This window comes from Canis aureus, chromosome 16 (assembly GCF_053574225.1).
Source record: "Canis aureus isolate CA01 chromosome 16, VMU_Caureus_v.1.0, whole genome shotgun sequence".
In the NCBI taxonomy this organism is placed as follows: domain Eukaryota; kingdom Metazoa; phylum Chordata; class Mammalia; order Carnivora; family Canidae; genus Canis; species Canis aureus.
Window position 1 is genome coordinate 20,812,902 of NC_135626.1, and position 24,485 is coordinate 20,837,386.

At 38.7% G+C, this 24,485-nt stretch overlaps 1 protein-coding gene and 1 long non-coding RNA gene across 4 annotated transcripts in view; one reads left to right on the forward strand and one right to left on the reverse strand.

The window, feature by feature from the left end:
• Positions 1-24,485, reverse strand: part of MYO1D (myosin ID) — a 326,058-nt gene that overhangs the window by 146,340 nt on the left and 155,233 nt on the right. The window lies entirely within an intron of this gene.
• LOC144285268 (uncharacterized) lies at positions 6,392-18,092 on the forward strand. The gene is made up of 3 exons (XR_013353598.1): positions 6,392-6,567; positions 12,093-12,202; positions 17,790-18,092. It is a non-coding gene; the product is annotated as an uncharacterized LOC144285268 (long non-coding RNA).

A 24,485-nucleotide genomic window follows, 5' to 3' on the forward strand; every position in this document is an offset into this window, starting at 1 on the left:
CAAGCAGACCCTGTGCTGAGCACAGAGCCTGATGTGGGGCTTGATCTCATGACCCTGAGATCATAACCTGAGCTGAAATCATGGGTCAGACACTTAACCAACTAAGCTGGGGCCTTAGGTAGCTACCACCATGCTCCCTTCTTAATAGTAAAGAAATGCACCAGAAGTTTGCTTCACTGAGTCTGGGGTGCCTTGTATTCTTTGGGCTTGGTTGAGGACAGATATTCTTTTTTCCATACCTTGTGGAGCTTTTTCTTGGTTCGGCTTTAATATTATTCCTTGCAGATGCATCCCCTACTCCTTGCCCACTTATTGGTATATCAGAGGCAGGAGACATGCTAAACCTTTTTGACTCTTCTTGCCTGAAGGAAAATGTCTTCTTAATGGAAGGGGAGGAATGGGGTATTCTAGGCCTTCCTTCTGGCATACATTTATAGTTAATGCCAACTCCATCAAAAGCAATGAGACTTTTCAGAATTCCCTCCTTGTAACTTCTCCATGTTCCATTCTTCTCCTTGAAGAATATATTGATTTTTTTAGCTCCTTCATTCAATTTGGTCCAATTTTTCTTTTTCTGGGTGACACTTCTTAGTTTACAGTATGAAGCTGGGATTTTTTTTTTCTCGTTTCAGGCTTTGTGGCATGTTCTTGGTCATATTTACATTTTTGTTAATTTCAGCAAATTTGGGGGAAAGGAATTTTTGTGAGCCTGCGGTTACATTGTCAGCTTTGTCAGAAGTCCCTTAGGCTTTACTTTAACAAAAAGTAGCACTGAAGAATTACAGAGAAAAATGACTGCATGCAAAAAATTATTCATGTATTTTTCCTTAGAATCTAAGCATATTTGGTTTAAACAGATATGCTCCCACAAGTTGGTGAGTCTGTGTAGGGGAGGGTTGTTGATTTTCCCACGAAAGATCTGCAGGTTGAAATTTAAGGTATAAGACAGATTTTTCCACTTCCCTCTTTGTTTAAACTGGCTTAGTTGGGGTTTTCAAGAATCATATAAAGTGTCTGCAGAGGAATCTGCCTGATGATAGGATGTCAGACAACAGAAAATTAAATGTTATATTCAACAGCAAATGTTTAATACTTATATGCATATGTCAGAGAGGCTCAACAAAAATAAAGAAGCCAAAGGTCCTTGTTAACACAATATTAACTTTAAAAGAGGAACCAACCTATGTGTTTTAGGATATGATGCAAGAGAGTGGAAGTTGAAGGCTGAAGGTGACACAATGGGATCTGGGAGGGAAAGTTAAGCAGAAGCTATAAAGCAGGTGTCAGACTGACAGAGAGGGCCTGTAAGTCTTTTCTCAGATAGAAGAGAGAACAGAGGCAAACAGAGAGGCCAGCTCAGAGGGACCAGCCGAGGTACAGAGAAAGACCATTCAAGAATAGTGTATACACCCTTGCTGTTGAGACAGTCCAATTCCTCTCTTGTGTACCTTTACCCCCTGTAGTCAATTCTGCTAACAGTCAGAGTGATCCTTTGAAGGCCAAAATCAGATCATGACACTTTTCTTCCTGAAACTTTGCCACCACTCTCCATTTCCCTGAGTGACCCCCAGACCCCTCGCACTAACCTACATGGGCCCAAGTTCTCTGGGGCAGTTACCTCCCTCCCCTACTCCCTTTTCCTAGAATGATCTCCCTCCAGATATCGCATGGCCAACTTCTTCACTTTCTCTCTGTGTCCCTGCTCAGTGGTCATCTTCCCAATGAGACTGGCCCTGACCATCCCATTTAAAATTCAACTTGTCTCCCTACCTGGCACTGTCTGTTCTCCTTACCAGGCTCTGTCTTTTCTCTTGCCTCTAGCATTTGACACTACAATACAGCATGTAACTCACATGTTACTGTGTTGGTTACCCTCTCCTCCCACTGGCATTTCAGCTCCACCAGGCCAAGGGCTCTTTGTCTCTTTTACTCACTGATGAAACTCCACTGACTAGAACAATGCTCAGAACATAGTGGCCACTCCAGAGTATCTGCTGAATAGAATGAATGTTTTCACCTTCATCTTTCAAGCCTGATACTAAGTCTTTCATTGTGGCTGTCGTGTTTTCCATTTTCAAGACTCATCCTTGTTCTCTAAATTTTTCTTTTCTTTATTTAAAAGATTTTTATTTGAGAGAGAGTGAGTGTATGACTCAGGGGAGGGGCAGAGGGAGAAGAAGAGGGAGAAACAGACTCCTTGCTGAATGGTAGCCCGACGTGGGACTCCATCCCAGGATCCTGAGATCATGACCTGAGTCGAAGTCAGATGCTTAACTGACCGAGCCACCCAGGTGCCCCCAAATATTTCTTTTTAAGAGCACATTACTCTTGTTTAAGAGAAGCAACGTCTCATCTTTCCTCTCTGAGGTTATGAATAATGATTTTACTTTTTACAATTCTCCCTGGGTTGTATGTTCCTTCTAAATCTCCTCTACTTCCATTTGTCTTGGTCTTGACCTTTTGTGCTAGAGGCCTTCCTTGAATGTTCTGGGATCCTTGGCCATCTATTACTGAATGCCACTCGAAAGCTCTGTGTATGTGCTTTAGGAATGGGGGGACTTCATTTCATAGGGTAATTAGGTGAGTTCCCCATCTGTGGAAAACCCCAGAACATCAGTGTTTTCCCTCTTTGCTAGCAAAATTCTGAGTAAAGGGGCATTGAGGGTTATCTTTAGTATCCAGATTTTCACTTCCTTTCCTAGATTTCAGTATGGCGCCTAACCCCTCTCCACCACTGTGCTTGGTGTCCTCCAAAGCCCAGAGTTTCTCTGGTTGTATTTCTTCAGAGTAAGTTTCTTGTCTTCTACCAGAACAAGGCTGAGGTAGTGAAGTGCCTTTGTGAGGTCTGGGAGGAGACCTTTGTTTTGCTCCTTATACAGACTGTTAACCAACCTCCTTCAGTTCTCTCCCTCGCTCCTACCTCCAGAGGGACCTGGTCCTTCCCACTCCTGAGTTTTCTATAGCCCAGCAGTCGGGCAAACTGGCTTGCCTGTCTGCCTTCTCTGCAGGCACTCAGATGTCAGCTTTCTCCACCTGCTTGGGGGACTAACCACACATCCACTTAATTTCCAAAATTCTGTTGATGCTTCTTGTCTGCTGTTGTTGTTCCTATGGTTCTATTTGTCCTTGTGGGTTTCTCCCATTTTTATCCCTTACTGCTCATTTAGGGGTTTTGAGAGGGAGTGGATATAAACACAATCTGTCATGTTTAACCAGATGTTTTTATAATGCCATCTTAATTCTACCATGTTTTCCTCTGGTGCATACTTCCTCAGTGGTCAGGCATTTCAAAGCAACATCTGGCTGTCATTAAAGTACAAGATTCATTTGGCAAAAGATGTAGGATTCTAGGTTATGCTCTAATAAGAAGTAGGTCAATTACGTGAATCTTCAGTTTAGTTTCAGAAAGAAACACGGGTCAGCTTTCCTTCTTTTTTTTTCTAGTTCTCTGTGTTTTTTCTGTTTTTGTTTTTTAGTTATCATGGGTGTTGGACCCCTTCTGTCTCATGCTCAAACAGCTCCTGGTGCTCTGAATGGAGATTCTCTTGGTTTCCACAACCAGAACCCTGCAGCAATTCAGCTTCCCAGGCCCTCTAAGGCGAGGGACAGCTTCTGGGAGAAGCATCTTTCCTGTTTCTAAATTTAAATTCCCCAGATAGTTACTCTGGCAGAGTTCTGACAGTTTCTGGTTGTTTTAAGAGTTGCGGTAGACAAGAATTTATTTAGGTAACAGGCTGAACTCTGAACTGTAAAATCCATAAAATCTAGCCACATACCCTCATTGAATTACAGTAGTCCCCTCCTTACCCATTGTTTGTTTTCTGTGTTTTCAGTTACCCACAGTCAACCATGGTCTGAAAGCAGATGATCCTCCCCAGATTTCATCAGAAGGTCGTAAGTAAGTAACATTATGTCACAATGCCTACATCATTCCCCTCATGTGCGCATCTTACCATCTCACATCATTGCAAGGAAAGGGGTGAGTACAGCACAATTTGTTATTTTGAAAAAGAGAGAGTCCATAGTCACAAAACTTTTATAGTAAATTGTTGCAATTTTTCTATTATTTTTTTTTAATTTTATTTATTTATTCATGAGAGAGAGAGAGAGAGAGAGAGAGAGAGAGAGAGAGGCAGAGGGAGAAGCAGGCTCCATGCGTAGAGCCCGATGTGGGACTTGATCCTGGGTCCCCAGGATCATGCCCTGGGCTGAAGGTGGCGCTAAACCACTGAGCCACCCAGGCTGCCCCATAATTTTTCTATTATTAATTACAGCTGTTACTCTCTTACTGACCTTTTATAAGTTAAACTTTATCATAGGTATGTACATGTGAGAAAAAACAAGTACCTATAGGGTTCAGGACCATCTGTGGTTTTAGGCATCTGTTGGGGGTCGTGAGATCCATCCCCTGTGCATAAGGGGGGAGTACTGTAGAATATGATGGTTCCATCCTATTTGGGATATTTTATAATTAATTAGTGAAGATTTGGCCTCTTTTAGGGGTTAAAGAAAGACTCAAAGATGTAAAATATTCCCGGTAATTCCTCTTCAACTAAAATATTAACTTGATCAAAACCCAAAATGGGATTATTTTGAAGATAATTAAAAATAAAATTACTCCAGCTAACAGGTTAAATAATTCTGATAAGCCTTTCAGGATTTAACCTTGTTCAAAGGTAAACACTGAGTGGCACTGTACTGAAGAGACTGCTCTCTTTGGTTTAGTTTTGTTTCCTTGAAAGAGAATGTACAAAATTGGTAACTCACCTTCAAAATCTCTGAGGTCAAGACTATCTCAAAACTACTTTTTGACATAGAACTGTAGGGTTTGGGTCAAGTATGTAGGCATGTGAGCAGACCCAAAGAGGCATCTTAAGGATGTTTCAGCTTTGTCTGAAAACATGTACTGCCTTTTCCACCCCCATGTCTACCTCCGTCTAATACTGAGGTGGCTTGCCACCTGGTCGGGGTACAAGTTGGGCTTTTACCTTATATAACAAATGTCCTGACTTTTCTTCCTTTATGTCTAGCATCTGAAACATGCAGAACTCCTTAAAAAAATAACCCAGTACACTTTTGCTTTCAGATGCTTGCAAATGATCTCAATTTTGAATGGTTCTCTGGATCATGCATAAGTTCAAATAATAACATTTGATATTTGAAAGAATCTGCCAAAGGTGCATCCTAACATTCTTTTCTATTGAGTTCCAAAAGCGAATTCGGGGACACAAGGCCTTTGAAATGCTCTCTGAAAAAGAGGCTCCATTTTCAGTTAAGTTTGGGAAAGCTGCATATTGCAATTCCTTTTGGGAGATTCATGATGCATATTTACCATATTAAAAGCTCTGAAAAGTTTCATGTAAACAAACCTATTTTAACTTTGTTCAACAGAAGTTAAAAAACATATTTGAATACAGAATCCTTTGTATGCAGTTTAGTCACTCATTTGGAAGGGGGTCAAGATTTGCCATCCCAAAATATGCCACTTTGGCATAAACATTATTTTGAGCGTTGGCTCATTCTACAAGAATTTCCGAAATTGCTACTACACATGTAGTGTTTGTAGGGAATATGGAGGAAAAAGAGGAATACCCATGATATCCTAGAAAAACCAAAATGCCTCTGAGATATCTGGAAAACAACTACAACTAATCCCTTAAAAAGTAAGATCCACTCATGTAACAAAGCTGGAATCCGCAGCCACAGTGAGGCTGCTTCAAGTCCAGCACTGCCCAGAGGGACAGCTCCTTGGCTAGCACAATCGGGGTGGAGTAGAAAGAATCCTGCCCTAGAGGGAGAGACCAGCATTCCCCTTGCACTATTGGGGGAATTATGCCATCGAATTTTGCAGGCTTCAGGTTCTTCACCTAAAAAGCAGGATGTTGCATTAGATAACTTATAAAAAGCAAGCCCTAGGGGCAGTCCTGGTGGCGCAGCGGTTTAGCGCCGCCTGCAGCCCGGGGTGTCATCCTGGAGACCCAGGATCGAGCCCCATGTCGGGCTTCCTGCATGGAGCCTGCTTCTCCCTCTGCCTGTGTCTCTGTCTCTCTCTCTTCGCTCTCTATGAATGAATGAATGAATGAATGAATGAATGAATAAATAAATAAATAAATAAATAAATAAATAAATATTTTTTAAAAAAGCAAGCCCTAGGATTCTATTAAACAGTTTCTGATAATGAGCAAAAATTTAAAGATGTTATTTTAAAGGTTCTTTCCAATCCAAAGTACACATGCAACTAACAGCCACAATCTTTGATTTTCCTCTGATGACTACTCTTAAGGGAAGGGAGAGAAAACATTATTTCACTATCATGTGCCAGGCTTTGTGTTAGACACTTGACATCCATTAAAAATAGGTATCTTAAAAGAACAATGATTTTCCAGACCTATGATCTCTGCTTCTCCGAGGAATGCAATCAATGTTCATAGCTCTGCTAGGAGCCTAGCTTTGGTTGTAGGCAACGGAAGATGGTGCTAATAGGGATCTGTTAGACCAGTGCTGCTCAATGTACCCCCGTGTCCCAGCATGTCATCAGTTACCACGATCCTGGGACAGTGATACCAGGTGAGGACATTTCTTGGGGGAAGGGAATACTCTGGACAAGGTCCCTTGGATTACATTGAGTAAACATCAAATATGCTTCCTCTTTTCATTATCCTGTCTTAGATTATAGTTAGTGTAAGGGGAATGGCAAGATAAGAAAATGTATACTTAGTAAGGACACTTTTTTGACAGTTCAGGTTTACACAAGTTGAACCTAAGAGGATTAAAGAACTAAGGCCATTACTGGTCATAACTCAGTTACAAAAAAAATGGCATTGAGTTCATGATTTATCATAATAGTGGGAAATGCATGTGATCAAATTAATAAGTAGCTCAAACTAGAATAACGTTGTGGTGATACAGAAAGAAATGTTACTGTTTAGAGAAAGATCTAGTTAAGTAAAATGCTAGATTGGCTCAGTGATGTTGAGGTTTTACATTTGCACATATAGTTGTAACTGTCTTTATTACTAAAAATCCTCTAGAAACATAATCTCATACTTGTAAATCTAAAATCTCCTCTTTCTTTCCCAAGAAATGTTTTGTAATACAATATTTGAAAAGTGAGGTTTCTTAGCTATATACCAAGCAAGTCACAACAGATTTAAAGTGGATGTCAATCGGAATGTTGACATAATTTTTCAACTAACTTCTCTAGAATCTATTATAAAAATAAGTTTATATTTTTATCAGTCATTTGTAATTCTTTTTTGTGAACTGTGCATTTCTATTCATTTTCTATTTTCATTTTCATTGACTTAAATGAGCTATTTATAATTAAAAGGATCGTCCTTTTGTCATTGGTGTTTTTCATCCCAACATGCCAGTGATCTTCTGATACTCTTCATGGTATACTGCTATCCAGAAGTTGGTACCTAAATTCACTCACATAAATGATTTATGACAAAGTTCTAAAAGCAGAATTGCTGTTGTTTTCAGCTGCCACACATTAAAGTTCCCATTTCCAAACTCTACCATGTGAATAGTTAAAAAGAATCAAGAAAATAGATAATATGTTGTTGCTATGATGAAAGTACTTTATGACTATTGAACTTTTTACAAATTCACCAGCTATTTGAATTTTTTGTGAAATATCTCTTCATTCCTTTTTTACTCATCATGTATTTATGATTTTACATAACAATTTGTAAGGGCTTTTTATATGTGAAATAAGTCAACCTTTTATTACATTTCCAAAGATTTCTTAGCATTTTACTTTTTATCATCTCCTGGCCACGGTTATTGGTTCAGGCCAATAAAACATGAGAAGAATTTTGGCATGTGGTTCTGAGGAAGGAAATTTCTCACTTTTCTGAGAAAACATTCAAGGACTCTTGAGAGTGACTCCCCTTGATCACAGAGAAGAAGAGTGTGGTGGCTGAGATTGTTAGTGGTCATTCTGCAGCCACAAGGGGGAGCCACACTGAGATGGAAGATATGCCAAGAGAAGGCAGAGAAGAGGCTTGTCCTTAAATCCCTGTGACACATTACCTGCCGGTTTGAACTGCACTTTCTTCTGTTTTATTTTCCTCTCCCTCTTTCTTTCTCTTTTATACAATGGAACACATTGTGAAACAATGTGGTCTTTTTCTTTGCTTTTTTTTTTTTTTTTTTTTTTTTTTTTTTTTAGAAACAGCAGTTTTGCATGTTTATGTAGGGATCCTTATCAATTGCTGTCTTTATGCTGCTAGGGTACTTAGAAAGGCCTTCTCTACTTCAAAATCAAGTATATGACCATAAAATGATTTTGTTTTGTTAAAATGTAAGCTCTTTGGGCGGGGGGGTAGGGGAGGGGACTCAATCACAAGTGGAAGAGAGACTTTATCTCACAGTCACTTCACGAATGTCAGGACGTTGTGTCTATTCCAGTAGATTATCCACAATTAAAGACGTGTGGAATGTTCACTGAAGCTTTGGATTCTTTGCAATACAAATGAATTACCAGCTACAGCCAAGGATGACACAGGAGAAATGTTTTATTGGGATCAAATTGGTAGGAGTGGATTGAAACTAAGTTAGTTCCTACCTGGGCAAGTACTAAGAATAGTTAATACTGGAAATCTGTATGACGATGTTTCCTCTGGAACAGTGGTATAAAAAGTCAATGAGAAGTAATCAGGCGCGCACACACACGCGCGTGCACACACATATTACTTAACAGCAAAAGGCATCAAGTGTAGTGAAAAAGGTATATACTGGATCAAGGATGAGAAATCAGTAGTTTCATGCAAAGTCAGAGCACACATATCTTGAATGCAGAGAACAAATCAGGCTGCTTTTCAGATGAGCACCAGCATTGAGACTGCCTAATGGCTCTTTCTGTATGTGAACCTTGGAAATATTTTAGGATCATCAAAATCTACCTCCTCCTCCTCCCCATCCCATTCATCTCCACTGGCTTGTGATCAATATTTCATGGACTCTTCTATAGTTGCCCTGTAGGCATCCTTCCAGAGAACCCAAACCTAAATTCAGGCTGAAAACTTGCACAGACATAAACCCTGCTGCACTAAACGTTGAAGAAATGGATGTGTGCCAGCGACAAAAAGTGAGAGCAGCACAGGTACCATAGGGATGCTGTTTCAAGTGCTCTCCAGATGTTTAAGCCTTCTCTTGCTGCAGCCTCCCTACATATGTATCTCCCTCTGCTTGAACCTTCCCTCCCCACACTCTTCCTAGGAGCACATTCTTCTCAACCGTTTGCTCTCAGCTATTTATTTATTTATTTATTTATTTATTTATTTATTTATTTATGATAGTCACAGAGAGAGAGAGAGAGAGAGAGAGAGGCAGAGACACAGGCAGAGGGAGAAGCAGGCTCCATGCACCGGGAGCCCGACGTGGGATTCGATCCCGGGTCTCCAGGATCGCGCCCTGGGCCAAAGGCAGGCACCAAACCGCTGCGCCACCAGGGATCCCTGCTCTCAGCTTTATGTCACAGCTACAGCAAGGTCTTCTCTGACCAGCCTATTGGAAACGTGTTTCTCTTGCACTCTGCATTACTGCCTCCCTTTCCTTCACAGCTGTACCCAATCAGTAATTATTTGCTGACTTACCTTTTTTTTTTTTTTAAGCTACTCTTCTTCAATTAGAATGTATGCTCTGTGAGGACATGGACTATTTCTATTATATTCATCGCAGCTTTTCTAGTGAGTAATTAGCAATCTGGCGAATAAACTAAATATCTTTTTTTGTAAGTTTAAAAAAAGACTTGCTTCTTTGTCATAAAGGCCCCAGAGGTGTTTTATATCCAAGAAAAGCTTAGTTACCTTAGGGTTAAACAGGCTCACTTAAAGGAAAGAGCTTATTCTGGTGCATAACTGTGAAGACGTGCCAGGCAAATTATGAAATGTTCAAGGAAGAGATACACAGCAGTTGCTGGGCAGTTCTTGAGTCCATGTGGAATTTCAAAATCCCTGTTGATGGGCGAAGCAATGGTTCTAGAGCAGTCTAGCAGTCTAGTGTGAATAAGCATCAACCTAAGAAACTTGCCAATTTGCCAGTGAGTAACCCAATGCATGGAAAAGTATGGTTCTCAGTGAATATTCCATATTCTTTTCACATTAAAAGAATTTCACTGAAAATATAAGATCTATATCTTCAATCAGTTGGCTCCGTTATAGCTATGAAAATGCGGGTGTTCTAAATTAAGTTCCTATTTCCCTGTTCATTCCAGTTACAAGATTTTTCATGAAAAATTCCCCCTTTGTCTTATTTTTCTCTTTCTGACAGAAGTCAACACCTCAGTGTTATTGCATTTTATCAAGTGACTAAGGAAAATATGATGCGGTACATCCTTATTCTCTCTCGAGGTCAGCAAGACTAAGAGTCCATAAACTCTATCTTGTATTATTTCTTTTCTCACTAGACCTGTGAGAATAATGATTCCTTTATTACTGGAATGAGAGGAAAGACCAAAAAAAAAAAAAAAAAACCCTAGACTTGGAAATTCTATTAAATTCAAATATACAAATATCATATACTGGTTTTCAAATTAACAAATATCAGATTCCAATTAATGCATAAAGAACCAACTCATGGTTGGATTACTTAGAAGATTCAAGCCCACTGGACAAAGATGACGTGAGAAGATACTATAATTACTATAGCTTTGGCTTTAACTCAGTAGCTGATGGGTATGCTCTAGTTCACTTCTTTTTGAGAGGCTATCCAGCAAATATTCTATTCTTCCAAAGGGGCAGAAAATCTTTGCTTCATTTTCATTATCTCCATGGAACCTACTGAATCACTACACTATAGCAAAGAGACTCCAGCAGAGTCTTAGGGTTTCCATGTCTAGGAGTTTACCACCTAAATAAAAAATCCCTAAGGACAAGTTCTTTAGGATCATCATATACAGGAATGTATTTATTTGACCAGAGTAAGGCCACAACAAATATAGCTCCTTAACTATCAAAGAACTATAGAAAACGGTCTTATTACTAAATAACTTTGCTTTTAATCCTGGATTTTATTCTCTCTCCCCAAATAAGTATATTACTAATTAGTTGTAAATTACTGTCACCTACAAAGAACAGCGTGCTAGGCTGTTATTACAGCAAATATTGATTCCTTCCCCCTTGACATACATGGGTCATCCCATTGATATCGCATGCTTTGGTTAATGGGATATAAATCCCTGTGACCTGAACAGCTTGAAATGTCCTTGTGTGGTCAGCTTTGTGGTCAGGCCATTGCCATGAGAAGAACAGGCCTCAGAGATCTACCAACTTCAGAAAAATGAGTGACAGTTGGAGCCAATCTACACTAAACCCACAGCCTGAAATGGGATAAGCCAAGAATGGCCAGCCAAGCCCCAAATGCATGAGGAAGAAACAAATTCTGACTCCTACATTCACTGAGTTTTAGGATGATGTGGCAGGCTGAAAAATGGACCCTGAAAAGATTTCTACCTCCTAAATCCTGGAACCTGTAAATATCACCTCATATGGCAAAAAAGAACTTCAATGATTTGATTAAGGATCTCGAAATACATAGATTTCCTAGATTATCTATTGGATCCTAAATGTGATCACATATATCTTTATAAGAAGTCAGTAGGAGAGCTAAAGATAGAAGAGGAGGAGGTATTGTGATAGTGGATGCAGAGGTTGGAGCCACAAGCCATGGAATGCTGGCAGCTATCAGGTGCTGGAAGAGGCAAATAATAGAATATTGTCCCCCATGACCACCAGAGAGGGCACAGCCGTGGCAACACCTTGATTTGGACCCAGTGATACTAATCTCAGATTTCTGGCTTCTGGAACTGTAAGAGAATAAATGTGTTTTTAAGCCACTAAGAGTCTGTGATAATTTTTTATAGCAGTGCTAGGATGTTAATACAGTGGTGTGTGGTAATAGTTAATTGATACATACCCAAACCAATACTACTACTAACATTAGTATTAATAACATCCATGTTAATAAGAATAGTGAACACATAGTATCTATGATGTGCTAGGCACTGTTGAAAGTATGCTGAATATATTAACTCAGTACTCATAAGCACACTCTAATGTGGGTACCATGTTATTTTCCTTTTGTAGATGATGAGACTGAAGCTCAGAAAGGCCCAAGAGCATCCTCCTGTAAGTGCTGAAGCTGGGGATGGAACCTGAGTGCCTTATGGTTGACTGAAGCCAACAAGTATCTGCTGGTGAGGCAATAGTGGAGCCTAGGAATTACACAGAAGCGATATTCTTCAGCTCTGGCAGCAGAGTTAAAATGTAAAGTAGTTTTCCCGGTCAGGAGTACCTCTTATGACTACTAATTAATTACACTGCTCGGTATTATGCAGTTATCTCATTTAAGTGCACATGACTAGATCTTAGGTATTAATAAATATCTCTGTTTTCATATAGAACCTAACTACTAGGAAACTTTATAAATCCTGAAGCACCTAGAATTGAGTGATGATAATGTAATTATGCTAGTGACAAACACCACCCAGTGCTACGGTGTACAGGACATTATGTTGGGGGCCCTGGGTAAAATTTGAACAAATGTAAGGACAAAGGACAATCTACTCGAGGAGATAAGACAAACGCGCAAAATTAACAGATGATCTACAGCCTATCAAAATTACAGTATTCAATGGGAATTTTTGAGCTTTCTTATAAATCATCTAGCTGAGAAGTTCTCTGCCCTGGCTTGCCATGGTATATCTTAGGCAGGATGTTCACATGTGCAACACACACCCAGGGGTTGTACAATCCCTCATGTGATTTTCTCACTCACTCACAGAAGCAAGTATAAATCTTATAGAAATAACCTTGAATCAGCTCCTATTCATAAAATAATTATCTTCAATAACTTATTATTAGTAGCAAATTACTCATAATACACTTCATACCTGACTGTGATAGATGTGCCCATCTCCAACCCTACTGCTGTACAGAAAAAGGAAGAGATGACTTAAAGCTTCCACAAACCTACAACTAACAGCAGGCCCCCAGTTCCTGCCTCCCGTTGCTGTGATTGCCTCAGAGCCGTGGCCAAGTGACAAATGGGTTCTGGAGCAAGAAGTGAAGACGACTTTATTTAGACTGGTAGAGCCAAGAGGGCTTTAATGAGGATGGAGTGGAGAAGGGCACTGAAGGCACGGCCCACAGTACATGTGAAAGCAGACAGGAGGAAAGTAAGGTCTGTTGGGGAGGTCCGCGAAGACAGCATGGGAGTTGTGCAGTGGTGTAGTATCATGGAAGGTGGAGGTGGTTGGAGCTAGACTCTAGAATAGAGTCTGATCTTGATTCTATAGGTGATGGAAGGGTTTTTGAACAGAAGAACATCACTAAAACAGATACGTTGTACAGACGAGGGTCAAGGAGAGATGCCTGGAAGATCACACAGAAGTCCTTCTTTTTAAATAATTTTCTACCTTTCGCAATTAACTTGTATTACTTTAAAATAAAAACTGTTAATTAAAATTTGGAGTAGAAATCAATGTGATTATAGCTGTATGCTGTTTCTATTTATAGTTCATTTAAAGTACAGCAAACTTGTGAATAAAGTATTTTATAACCTGGGCTTGAATTACAAATCTTTGGGTCTTTGGTTCTCCGAACCAACATATTTTCTGAGTACTTGGTTTCTGTGAGTGTTTGTATCTGCACAAATACAATAAAACCAACTCAGGACAGCTGACAACTAAAGATCTTAGTCTGAAATTAAATTTTCTTCAAAATACAGACTCTCATTGTAGTGCTGAGTCTGAACAGATAGCGATGTTTGGCAACATTTTTTCTGACAAAAACCACTGAATATAAATGGCCCTAAATTTTCCTTAGTAATGAATAAAGCCCCAAAATGGAATGCCTCATTAGTTCCTCCTCAGAGTATATAATGGGTGTGTGTATGGTTGGGGGGGGGGTGTTGATATTTCTAGAATTAACAATGTGGCTAAACAGGAATCATACTGAGCGTCTTCTGAGACATCTATTTTCCCTTAACATTTATTGTAAACACTTTTGATGTTATTAATTTTTTTACATTTTCATTGTTATGGCTGCTTAGTTTTCTATTGCATGGACATACCATCAATCATATAACTAATTTCCTGACCTTTTTTCCCATTATTTTCCACTTTCATAAGACATGTTGAAAATTCTTCCAACTAAGTTTTTACATAAATTCTTAAGAATCTCCTTAGTTAAGGGGCACCCAGGTGGTTCAGTGAAGTGTCCGACTCTGGATTTTGGTTCAGGTCATGATCTCAGGGTCTTGAGGCTCCACGCTCAGCGCAGTCTGCTTCTTTCCTTCTCTCTCTCCCTCTGCCCCCACCCCCGAGCACGCTCTCTAAAATAAATAAAATAAAAATATTTTTTAAAAAAGAGAATTTCCCTAGTCAAAATTTCTAGAAGTGTAACTGCTAGACTAGAAGCAAACTGATTTTAAATACTTTTTGGAAACACATCGCTAAACTACCCTCCAGAAAGTTATCACCAATTTACTCTTCTGCCAATAGTACACATATCCTTAGCAACAATGAGTATGATTTTTTAAAAAAACCTTGAATCAGATGACAGGTTAAACAATGATGGCCATTTTTCTTTCTTTCTTTCTTCTTCTTCTTCTTTTTTTTTTTTTTTTCAGGGAACTGATCACCCCTATTTTCAGCTCAATTTCTTAATGGTGTATGTATTTAAATTTTTTGGAAGGGCCTTTTGTCTATATTAAAGGTATTTATATTCTGCACCTGCTGAAATTTTTAAAAAATAGAGTTTAAAGTTTCCCCATAATGAGAAAAATTAATGTTCTAAATATAGACAATAAGTAATGACACATTTCCCAGAACATGTTGAATATTTCATAAACTGTTTTTTGGTTAGCAAAACTTAATTGTCCAAGAGGGCTGTGTTAAAATGTGCCATGATAAAGAATATGAATAATTACTGATACACTTGGATTTCTTGGTAGCAGTTATATACCTTTGCGCTAGTAAGGAAAGGAGTAAAATAAACCTTGACTCTGCAGCCCTCACACTTAACCCACATGTATTTCATTATATACTTAACTTGCTATATAAGATATATTTTATCATCCATTAAGTATCTCAGCTTAATGAAGTATGTAGCAAAATTATGTAATTTAGAAAAGTCTTTAAAAGTCAGTTTTAAAAATTGTCTTGGGGGGAGAAGAATATCAATGCTGTCACTAAGCAGTAAATGCCCATTACAATAAAATATTTTCATTGCTGTCTCTAATATTTGTTACCCAATTATTTCCAAAAGAATCAGGGGGTGTTTACAGTAAAAATTACACAGACAATGGAGTCACCCAAGTAAGGATAAAAGGACAGCAAGGCAACGGGGCAGGGGTGTGGGTGGGAAGGGACACAGTCACACTTGAAACCCCCAACTCAAATCTGAGCTGGGAGATTCCTGGCAGCAGCAGTGAACAAGAAACTGCGTGAGCTGCAGGGATTTCATTATTTAATAAGGTTAGAAATTAAAGTAAATACTTCCAGCACTTAAATAGGTTTTATTTCTAAATAATTTTTGTTGAGGAGGAAGAAAAATTAATTGCTCAGCCATGATTTAATGGTTTTGTTTGGCTTGGCTGTGCAAGTCTCTGGCTACCTGGGTGATACAGTTTTTCTCTGGGTTGAACACATCCTATCTGTAAGATCTTTCATTTGGGTCTGGGGCAGCAATCCTCACTGAATTGTTCAGAAGTTTTGTAATTTAATGTAAACATCTATTCACAGTTAACTTCCCCTTCACTAATTAATTCCTTACAAAGAATCAATCTCTTGAGCTTCCAGCAATTAAAAAAGAAAAAGTGCAATGAAAAATGGAGCCAAGGGTTTTTTTCCCCTTCCTTTTTTTTTTCTACCACCACCTATAGGGGCCAGAAAGTGTTGTCATGGAGACAACAGCTGCTGGGTTATGAGTGACAGGTCTCAAGAGAGAAGTGTCTTGGAAAGGGAACATCTCAAGTTAAAAAAAAAGTGAGAAGAAAACCAATGCAAGCTCTTTTACTAAGCATAGCAGGGGAGCTCAGTTGAAAGGTGTATTTAAGCTAGCAAAGAATAAAAGCAATATTTCACCCTTTCTTTCACCTAACATAGGAAATGTTTTCCTTCCAAAGGGGAACAGATTCCTTTTAAGCAAGTCTCAAGCATATGTACATATCTTGGCATAATTACATTTTAAAATTGGGATTCACACTGATGCACCAAATTGGTTGCCTTAGTAATGAGATATCACCCGGGCAACGGATTTGCTGCTCTTTCAGGAGAGCAAATCATCTGCTTCCAACTTATGGGGGAGCAGGCTGGGGAAGGGGTGGCAAGGGTTTCTTACTGGCAGTATCTGAGAGGAGATAAATAAGAAACAAATTATTTTTGACATGTCACCATTATTTTCCAAATATGCTTTTTATCTTTTTTATTCATCAGTTAGGTGGGGGGAGAGAAAAGGGAAGCTAAAAGGAAGGTGGTACAGAAAGAGGGAGGAAGGGAAAGGGGGAGGGAAGGGGAGAGGGAAGGAGGGAGGGAGAGAGGGAGGAAGGGAAAAGAATGCTCTCTTGTTCTGCTAAATTTCTGAAGCATTTTTATTGTTCTAAGAGGCCTTTGCATTTGCCTCTATGTAAATACTAAGCGGCATCAGTTATTGACTTATATTATAAACCAACATAAATTTTCTTCACAAGAGTAAAATAAATGACTTATACACAGTAATGTTACTGTGACAGTGCTGCTTAGTAACATACACGAGGTAAGACTTCAGTGTTCAGTACTCATTTATGAAATGTCTTACACATGATAAACACTCCCTGGTTTCTTCATTATGAACATACCTCTTTTCCTATACCCATCTTATCAGCTACCAATAAATATTCAATATACTTTCTTACCTGAGGATTCTGGTACTTGGTTTGTGTTTCTTCTGCTTTCATCTGGGTCAACTTTACCATGATGGTTATTAATAAACCAATGATCTCCTAATAGCGACATTAAGGAGGCGCTTCTCAACCCTTGTTTTGCTGGACATTTCTATGTTTGATACTCATCATTCCTTCTCACTTGAAATTTGCTACTTCTCTTGCTTCTTAACTCATATGTATCATTCTGACTTGAAAATCTGCTAGACACCTTAAACATATCATGGCTCAAACTATTACTTTCCTCCACATATGTTCCTGTACCCTCCATCTCTTTGTTAGTGATTAGTGATACCAGCTATGCAGGAACCTAAGTTGGAAACCTGGGAATCACTGATTCTTGGCTTTTATCAGTCTCCCATTCCAACAACTATCATGGTCTGCTGGTTTTTTTTTTTTTGTAAGTAAGCTCTGTGTTCAAGGTGGGGCTTGAACTCATGACCCTGAGATTAAGAATCATATGTTTTACTGACTGAGCCAGTCAGATGTCCCTTTGGTTTGCTAATTTTAACTTCTAAATATTTCTCAAATTTCTCTCCATCTCAATTACCATTGCTTTGATTGAGGGCCCCATTTGCTTTCCCCTAGATTATAGCAACAGGTTCTTACTGGCCATCCTAGCTCTAGTGTTGGCTTTTTTTTTTTTTTTTTTTTAAGACTCCACTCCCAGTGTGGAGGCCAATGCTGGGCTTGAACTCACAACCTTGAGATCAAGACCTGAGCTGAGATCAAGAGTTGGACGCTTAATGGACTGAGCCACCCAGGCGTCCTTCCATTCTTGACTTCTAATCTCCCTTTAACATGGACCTATCTAGAACTCAAAAACTGACCACATCAATTCTCTCTCTTAAACTTTTCAGTGGGACTTCTGACTATAGGAAGAATGTGGCAGAAGAGACAACCTGACATGCCTGCTGCCAGGAAGATCCCTATGTGCATCTGAGCTTGCAAGAGAGTAAAGGACTGACTCAAGTGTCAATATTAGATTGGTCAAAATGAAAAATTCTGAGAATGCAAATTGTTGATAAGGATAGGGAACAATAAAAACTACTACACATTTCAGGATAAGTTTAAGTGGGGACAGTTATTTTGGAAAGCAACTGGACAGTTTTAAGTAAACTCTGAAAATGTGTTGACTAAAACCTAGCATTTGCAGTGTGTGGTATGTTCCCAAGAGAATCAGTTCTTAGGATATAGCCTGGGGCAACTTGAACATTGCCAAGACCCTTTCAAGGGAGTTTCAAGAGAAAAACTAATTCCATAATAAAACCAGCAGGTTATTTACCTTTGTTAATTTTCATGCTCTCATTAATCTACAGTGGAGTTTTCCAGAGGCTAGATTACATGTGATGACATCACTACCAGCAAATGGAGTGTGAGCTGGTATATTTTTAAATTTTCTAAGGTGAGCTTTTGGGGGTGGGGGGTCCCTCAAAATTTGAGAGTAGCTGTCCCACAGAGACTCAGTCACTTGTAAAAAGGAAACGTACAAAAATATTCAGTGTAGCATTAATTAGAATGACAAAAAATTGAAAAACTAAGTATTATTAGGAAAATTAATGACTCTTTAATAATGAAATGGTGTAAAGAAGTAAAAGTAAATAAACTAGAGCTATCATTATGGACCCAGAAAAATTTGAGAAAACATGCTGACTGAAAGAAATCATGTTGCAGAAGACTTTGCATAGTGCACTGTGGTAGCAGAGTATCACAAGCCATGACAAAAAATGTATAATCAAATCAGAGGCTGTCAGCCTCGAACAGAGGTTATTAATGAGGAACCATGACAGAATGGGAGCTTGTTGATCCTGGTGCTTTGAGAAGACAAGCCCTGAGCTAGCTCTTTACATCTTGTTAGGTAAACAAGAGAAAGGGTAGTAAATATTTATATACCTGGTATAAAATTCAAGCTAAATCTAAATTTAATCCTGCCATTGCAGGTTGCACTGCAGCCATGTATGATTTTCCAGTAAAATGTAAATCTAACAGAGTGGTTCTCAAACTTTTTTAGTACCTCTTCTTCCTGAAAGCCTTCTGTTCTCGGCCTAGGTAGTTTAGGGTCTCCCCTCTGAGCCCACCTGGCAATGATTCCACACCCCAGAGTGTCTCAATTACACCATTCCCCTGGTTGGAGTGTGAGCACATCTCCCTTCTCACTAGGTTGTCAGCTTCTCCTCCGTAGAACACTGTTCATTTTTATATCCCTATTTAGTAATGAATGAACAAACTCAATTTATAACTTCGTTAAAAATGCATATGAGCACCCTTCTCCCACACAGCAACATCTCACAGTGTTGGGAAAGACACGTGCTACCTGCTTCTTGCAGTATACTGAACAGACATATAGTCAATGACCACCATTCGATCAAAGGCATATTTTTTTCTTTAGTCCTTTCAACAGTTTAGTCAAGGTCAAGTGGCATATTTTGACCAGAAATATTCCCCATGAATGAAGCAATGAATAATTGATTCTGGAAGCCACAATATCCTCCCCTCCTTCCTGTAAGTAAGCTGATGCTTTATCTATAGTCATCCTAACACGTTTCCCAACCTACTCAGAGGTCAAAAGTCACCTTTACGAAAACTAATAAAAATTTCTTCTCCTAGAGCCTGTATTCTCAGGAAAACAGAGTCACTGATTACTTTTTTCATTACTGTACATACTTATGTCAAGAGCTGATTCATCCTTTCAACATGTGTTTCTTTCCAATTGTAGTCAAAATGTGTATTAGTTCACATACTTAGTAGTAAATGACTCAGACATCACTCTATGTCTACCAATGCCCTTTAATAAAGGAATTTTGCCAAATCATATTCTTCTTCCTCTCTGACCATGATGCCACCATCATTTTTATAAACTTTTCTTCAACAGTGGAAGTCGTACCTGTTTTTCCTACAAGGAGGATACTCTAGAAAATGCCACTGTGGTGAAAGAGAACAGTGGTTAAGAGTGTGTGCAGACGGCTGGCCTATGAGCGGCAGGTCCCAGCTCTGGCATTCACCATCCATGTAACCTCCAGGGAGATACTCAGGCACTCAGTGGCTTTAGTTCCCTTTCCTATTAAATGAAAATACTAGAAACTCATTCACAGGATTCTTGTAAAGATCCATTTAATATATGTAGCAAGTGCCCCAAACACTGCCTGTCCCTTAGCAAAGATTAGCTACTGCATTAGCAGATCCTTTTACTTTACTTTTCTTTCTTTTTCTTTTTCTTTTTTTTTTTAAACTTTAAAGGCAAGGGGTGTCTGGGTGGCTCAGACGGTTAAACAAATGCCTTTGGCTCAGGTTATGATCCCCATGTCAGGCTCCTTGCTCAGGAGGGAGTCTGCTTCTCCTCCTTTCTCTGCCCACCCCCCAACTCACGCTTACTCTCTCTCAAAAAAAAAAAATGCCACAAAACTTTTTTTTTAAATTTATTTATGATAGTCATAGAGAGAGAGAGAGAGAGAGAGAGAGAGGCAGAGACACAGGCAGAGGGAGAAGCAGGCTCCATGCACCGGGAGCCCGACGTGGGATTCGATCCCGGGTCTCCAGGATCGCGCCCTGGGCCAAAGGCAGGCGCTAAACTGCTGCGCCACTCAGGGATCCCAAAACTTTTTTTTTTTTGCCACAAAACTTTAAGGGCAAAAGTAATCAATTTTCTATGAGAGATTATTATTTTGATTTTAGTCTGAGAAAGAAAACACTTGACTGCTTTTACAAAGAAGTCAATAAGCTTTGTTTGAAAATGATGTGAAAGCCCCCATGGCTTCATGCTGCTCCGTGACAATGTTTCACAAAAAATGACACATCAGGGAATAGGGGCAAATGAAAAACTAAGCCAATAGGATCTAATTTTCAGATAATGATTCTATTCACACTTTCTTTTGGCTGGTTTACAAAATTATTATACTCAGGTCTATGCTAACCTTTGAGACTATTTATAATTAATAGCTATGATAGTATTCTCAGTTTTAGAAATTACTTTTTTTACTCTAGGTTTATGTTTTAATGAATTACTTTTAATCTTTCATAAGATCTTTCTATATTACCCAACCATAATATGTAATATTATAATATACTATAATATAACCCCACCTATAAAAATATAAAGTGCAAATTTAGCAAGTAAGTACACGAATATACAAATAATAATATAGTTAGTTAGGACCGACCAGGACAGTCCTTATGATACTTGAGCTGCCTTTAAAACATACCATTTTTAAGGATGAAATGTCACTGAAAATCACAATATGTTAAAGACTAATGTATTCCATTCTCAAAGATGCCTCAGCTTCAGGGCTCCTACCCGTAACAATCTGTGAAAAGACATTTCTAGGTCAATGGGGAACAATAAACACAAACTAGATATCAGGTGATGTTAAGGAACTATTATTAATTTTAAGTGGTATGAGAGTGACACGCCAAGGTCCTTATCCATAGAGATTATAATGGTATGTAAGGGTAAAACGATAGTAGAGCTGGGATCTCCCTTGAAAAAACACGAACCCAAACCAAATCAACATCCATAAAAGCATGAGGTGAGTACTAGGCAGTACTGAAGCAGAGCATAGTTGTTGAAGCTGAGATAAGGGAACAGAGGAACTCTTCTTTCTACATTTGCAAGTATTTGCAATGTTTCATAATAAAAATGTCCAAAAAGAGAGAGAAATATACCTTCTTTCAAGTTATACACCCCCCCCATTGATGGACTGTCTACTAGGCCCCCCAAATTTAATAAGTTCCAAAAACTAGAGTTTGTACACCTAACATTCCATGATCATAATGCAGTAAAACTAAAAGTTACTAACAAACTAAAAAATGAAATAAAACATGAATTGCCTAGTAATGATTTTTAAAATATTTTTAAATAGTCAACAGATTCATGAAGAGATGCTCAACATCACTTATCATTGGGGAAATGCAAATCAAAATCACAATGAGGTATCGCCTTGCACCTGTCAGAATGGCCAGAATCAAAAGACAAGAAATAATAAGTGTTGATGAGGATGTGGAGAAAAGAAAATCCCTGTGCACTGCTGGTGGGAATGCAAACTGGAGCAGCCTCGGTGGAAAACAGTATGGAGGCTCCTCAAAAAATTAAAAATAAAAATACCATATGATCCAATAATTCCACTACCAGGTATTTACCCAAAGGAAATGAAAACACTAATTTGAAAAGATACATGCAAGCCTATGTTTATAGCAGCATTATTTACAATAGTCAAGATATGGAAGTAACCCAAGTGTCCATCAATAGAGGAATATATAAAGAGGATGTGGAATGCATATACACTGGAATATTACTCAGCCATAAAAAAGGATGAGCTCTTGCTGTTTGTGCCAACATATATGGACCTAGAGGATATTATGGTACCTGAAATAAGCTGGAGAAAGACAAATATTGCATGATTTCATCTATATTTGGAATCTTAAAAAAAACAAACAAAACAGAAACAGAACCATGAATCTGATGGTTGCCAAAGGGGAGAGAGATAGGGAGATGGGCAGAATGGGTGAAGAAGAGTGAGAGACACATGCTTCTACGTATAGAATGACTAAATTGCAAGGATAAAAGGTACAGCATAAGGAATATACTCAATAATATTGTGCTAGTGCTCTACAGTGAGAGATGGTATCTACACTTGTGGGGAGGACAGCACAGCATATAGACTTGTCAAATCAATACCCTGTACCCCCAAAACCAATGTAACATTGTGTACAATTATCTCTCAACTAAGAAAAATAAATAATAAACATTTAAATTGGAAAAAATTTTATTTTTTTATTTTTTAAAAGATATTTTATTTATTATGAGAGACAGAGAGAATCAGAGACATAGGCAGAGGGAGGAGCAGGCTCCTTTCAGGGAGCCCAATGTGAGACTCAATCCCCAGACACGGGATGATGCCCTTAGCTGAAGGCAGATGCTCAACCACTGAGCTACCCAGGTGTCCCAGAAAAAAAATTTTAACAATTTTTTGGGAAAGAGGAAATCTAAACATAAAAATATTTAAATGATAATATATCAGGTCTTACAGACACAGCAAAAGTAGTTCTAAAAACACATTTCATATCCATTATTAATAAATGTGAAAGAAAAAATTGCATGAAGCATCCAATGCTAGAAGTCAGAGAAAAGATAATCTCCTGCTTGTTTCTTCTTTTTCCATTCCAAAAGAAGGAACTGATGAAGATAAAAAGTAAAGTTAATAAGTTAGAAATTAAAAAATGGTGGAATGAATAAGTCAGGGAGCTGGTTAATTAAGGAAAAAAAAACAGTAAAATGCACCATTAACTAAAGTTGATAAAGAAAAACGAGAGTGAGTACAAATCAAATACACAAAATAAGAAATAAGAGGGAATGACTAAAGACACAGGGGAAATGAAAAGAAACATAAAAGATTACTTTGTTCAATTCTATTCAATTAAATTTGAGAACCTGTATGATTTTCTAGGAAAATATAAAGCACCCAAACTGATTCCATGCATAATACTAAATAAGAACACATCAATTGTTATGAAGAGCTAGAGAAAGTTGTTTAAGAGTTACGATCCATGGGGCAGCCCAGGTGGCTCAGCGGTTTAGCACCGCCTTCAGCCCAGGGCCTGATCTTGGAGACCTGGGATCGAGTCCCACATCAGGCTCCCTGCGTGGAGCCTGCTTCTCCCTCTGCCTGTGTCTCTGCCTCTTTCTCTCTCTCTGTCTCTCATGAATAATAAAATCTTAAAAAAAAAAAAAAAAGTTACCATCCAACAAATACCCCCTCTTACATGTCTTCACAGGGAAATTCAACCTGAACAGATTAACTCCTATGCTATTAGACTGTTCCAAAATATGGGAAAAGAAGGTTATCTTGCTGAGGCAAACATAATATTGACACTGAATTGATTAGTACAATTCTCAGAATTGATAGCTCAAAAGAGAAAAAAAATTACATGAGCATCTTGATCCCTACAAAGAAGTAATTCTATTTAGTTTGACATCTATTCTTTTTTAAAAAACATCTATTTTTGATTTTGAAAGTACTGTTCTTTTTTTTTTTTAAGATTTTATTTATTGATTCATGAGAGACGGGGGGGGGGGGCGGGGGCGCAGAGACATAAGCAGAGGGAGAAGCAGGCTCCATACAGGGAGCCCAACGTGGACTCGACTCCAGGTCTCCAGGATTACGCTCTGGGCTGAAGGCAGAACTAAGCCACTGAGCCACCTAGACTGCCCGAAAGTACTGTTCTTAACACAATGGGAAATAGATGGATACCTCCTTAATGTGCTCAAATGTATCTACTTCATAGCATGCATAAATAAAACTCACTAGAAGCCTTCTCAGTAAATTCAGGAACATTTCAAGGATGTCCAGTATCACCACCCTAAGAAATTTCATAAGGGAGGCTTTACAGCAGTGTGGTCCCCTCCCCAAAACATGATTGCCAGTTTGAGGGCAGTGGCCCAGAAGTACTGAAATAAGAACAAGAAGAAATTTTCCCATGTGCCATCTCAAAAGCATGCTGAATCTTCAATGCTTCTGTATACTTTTAACCAAACATTATATACAACATGCTTAAATACTGCT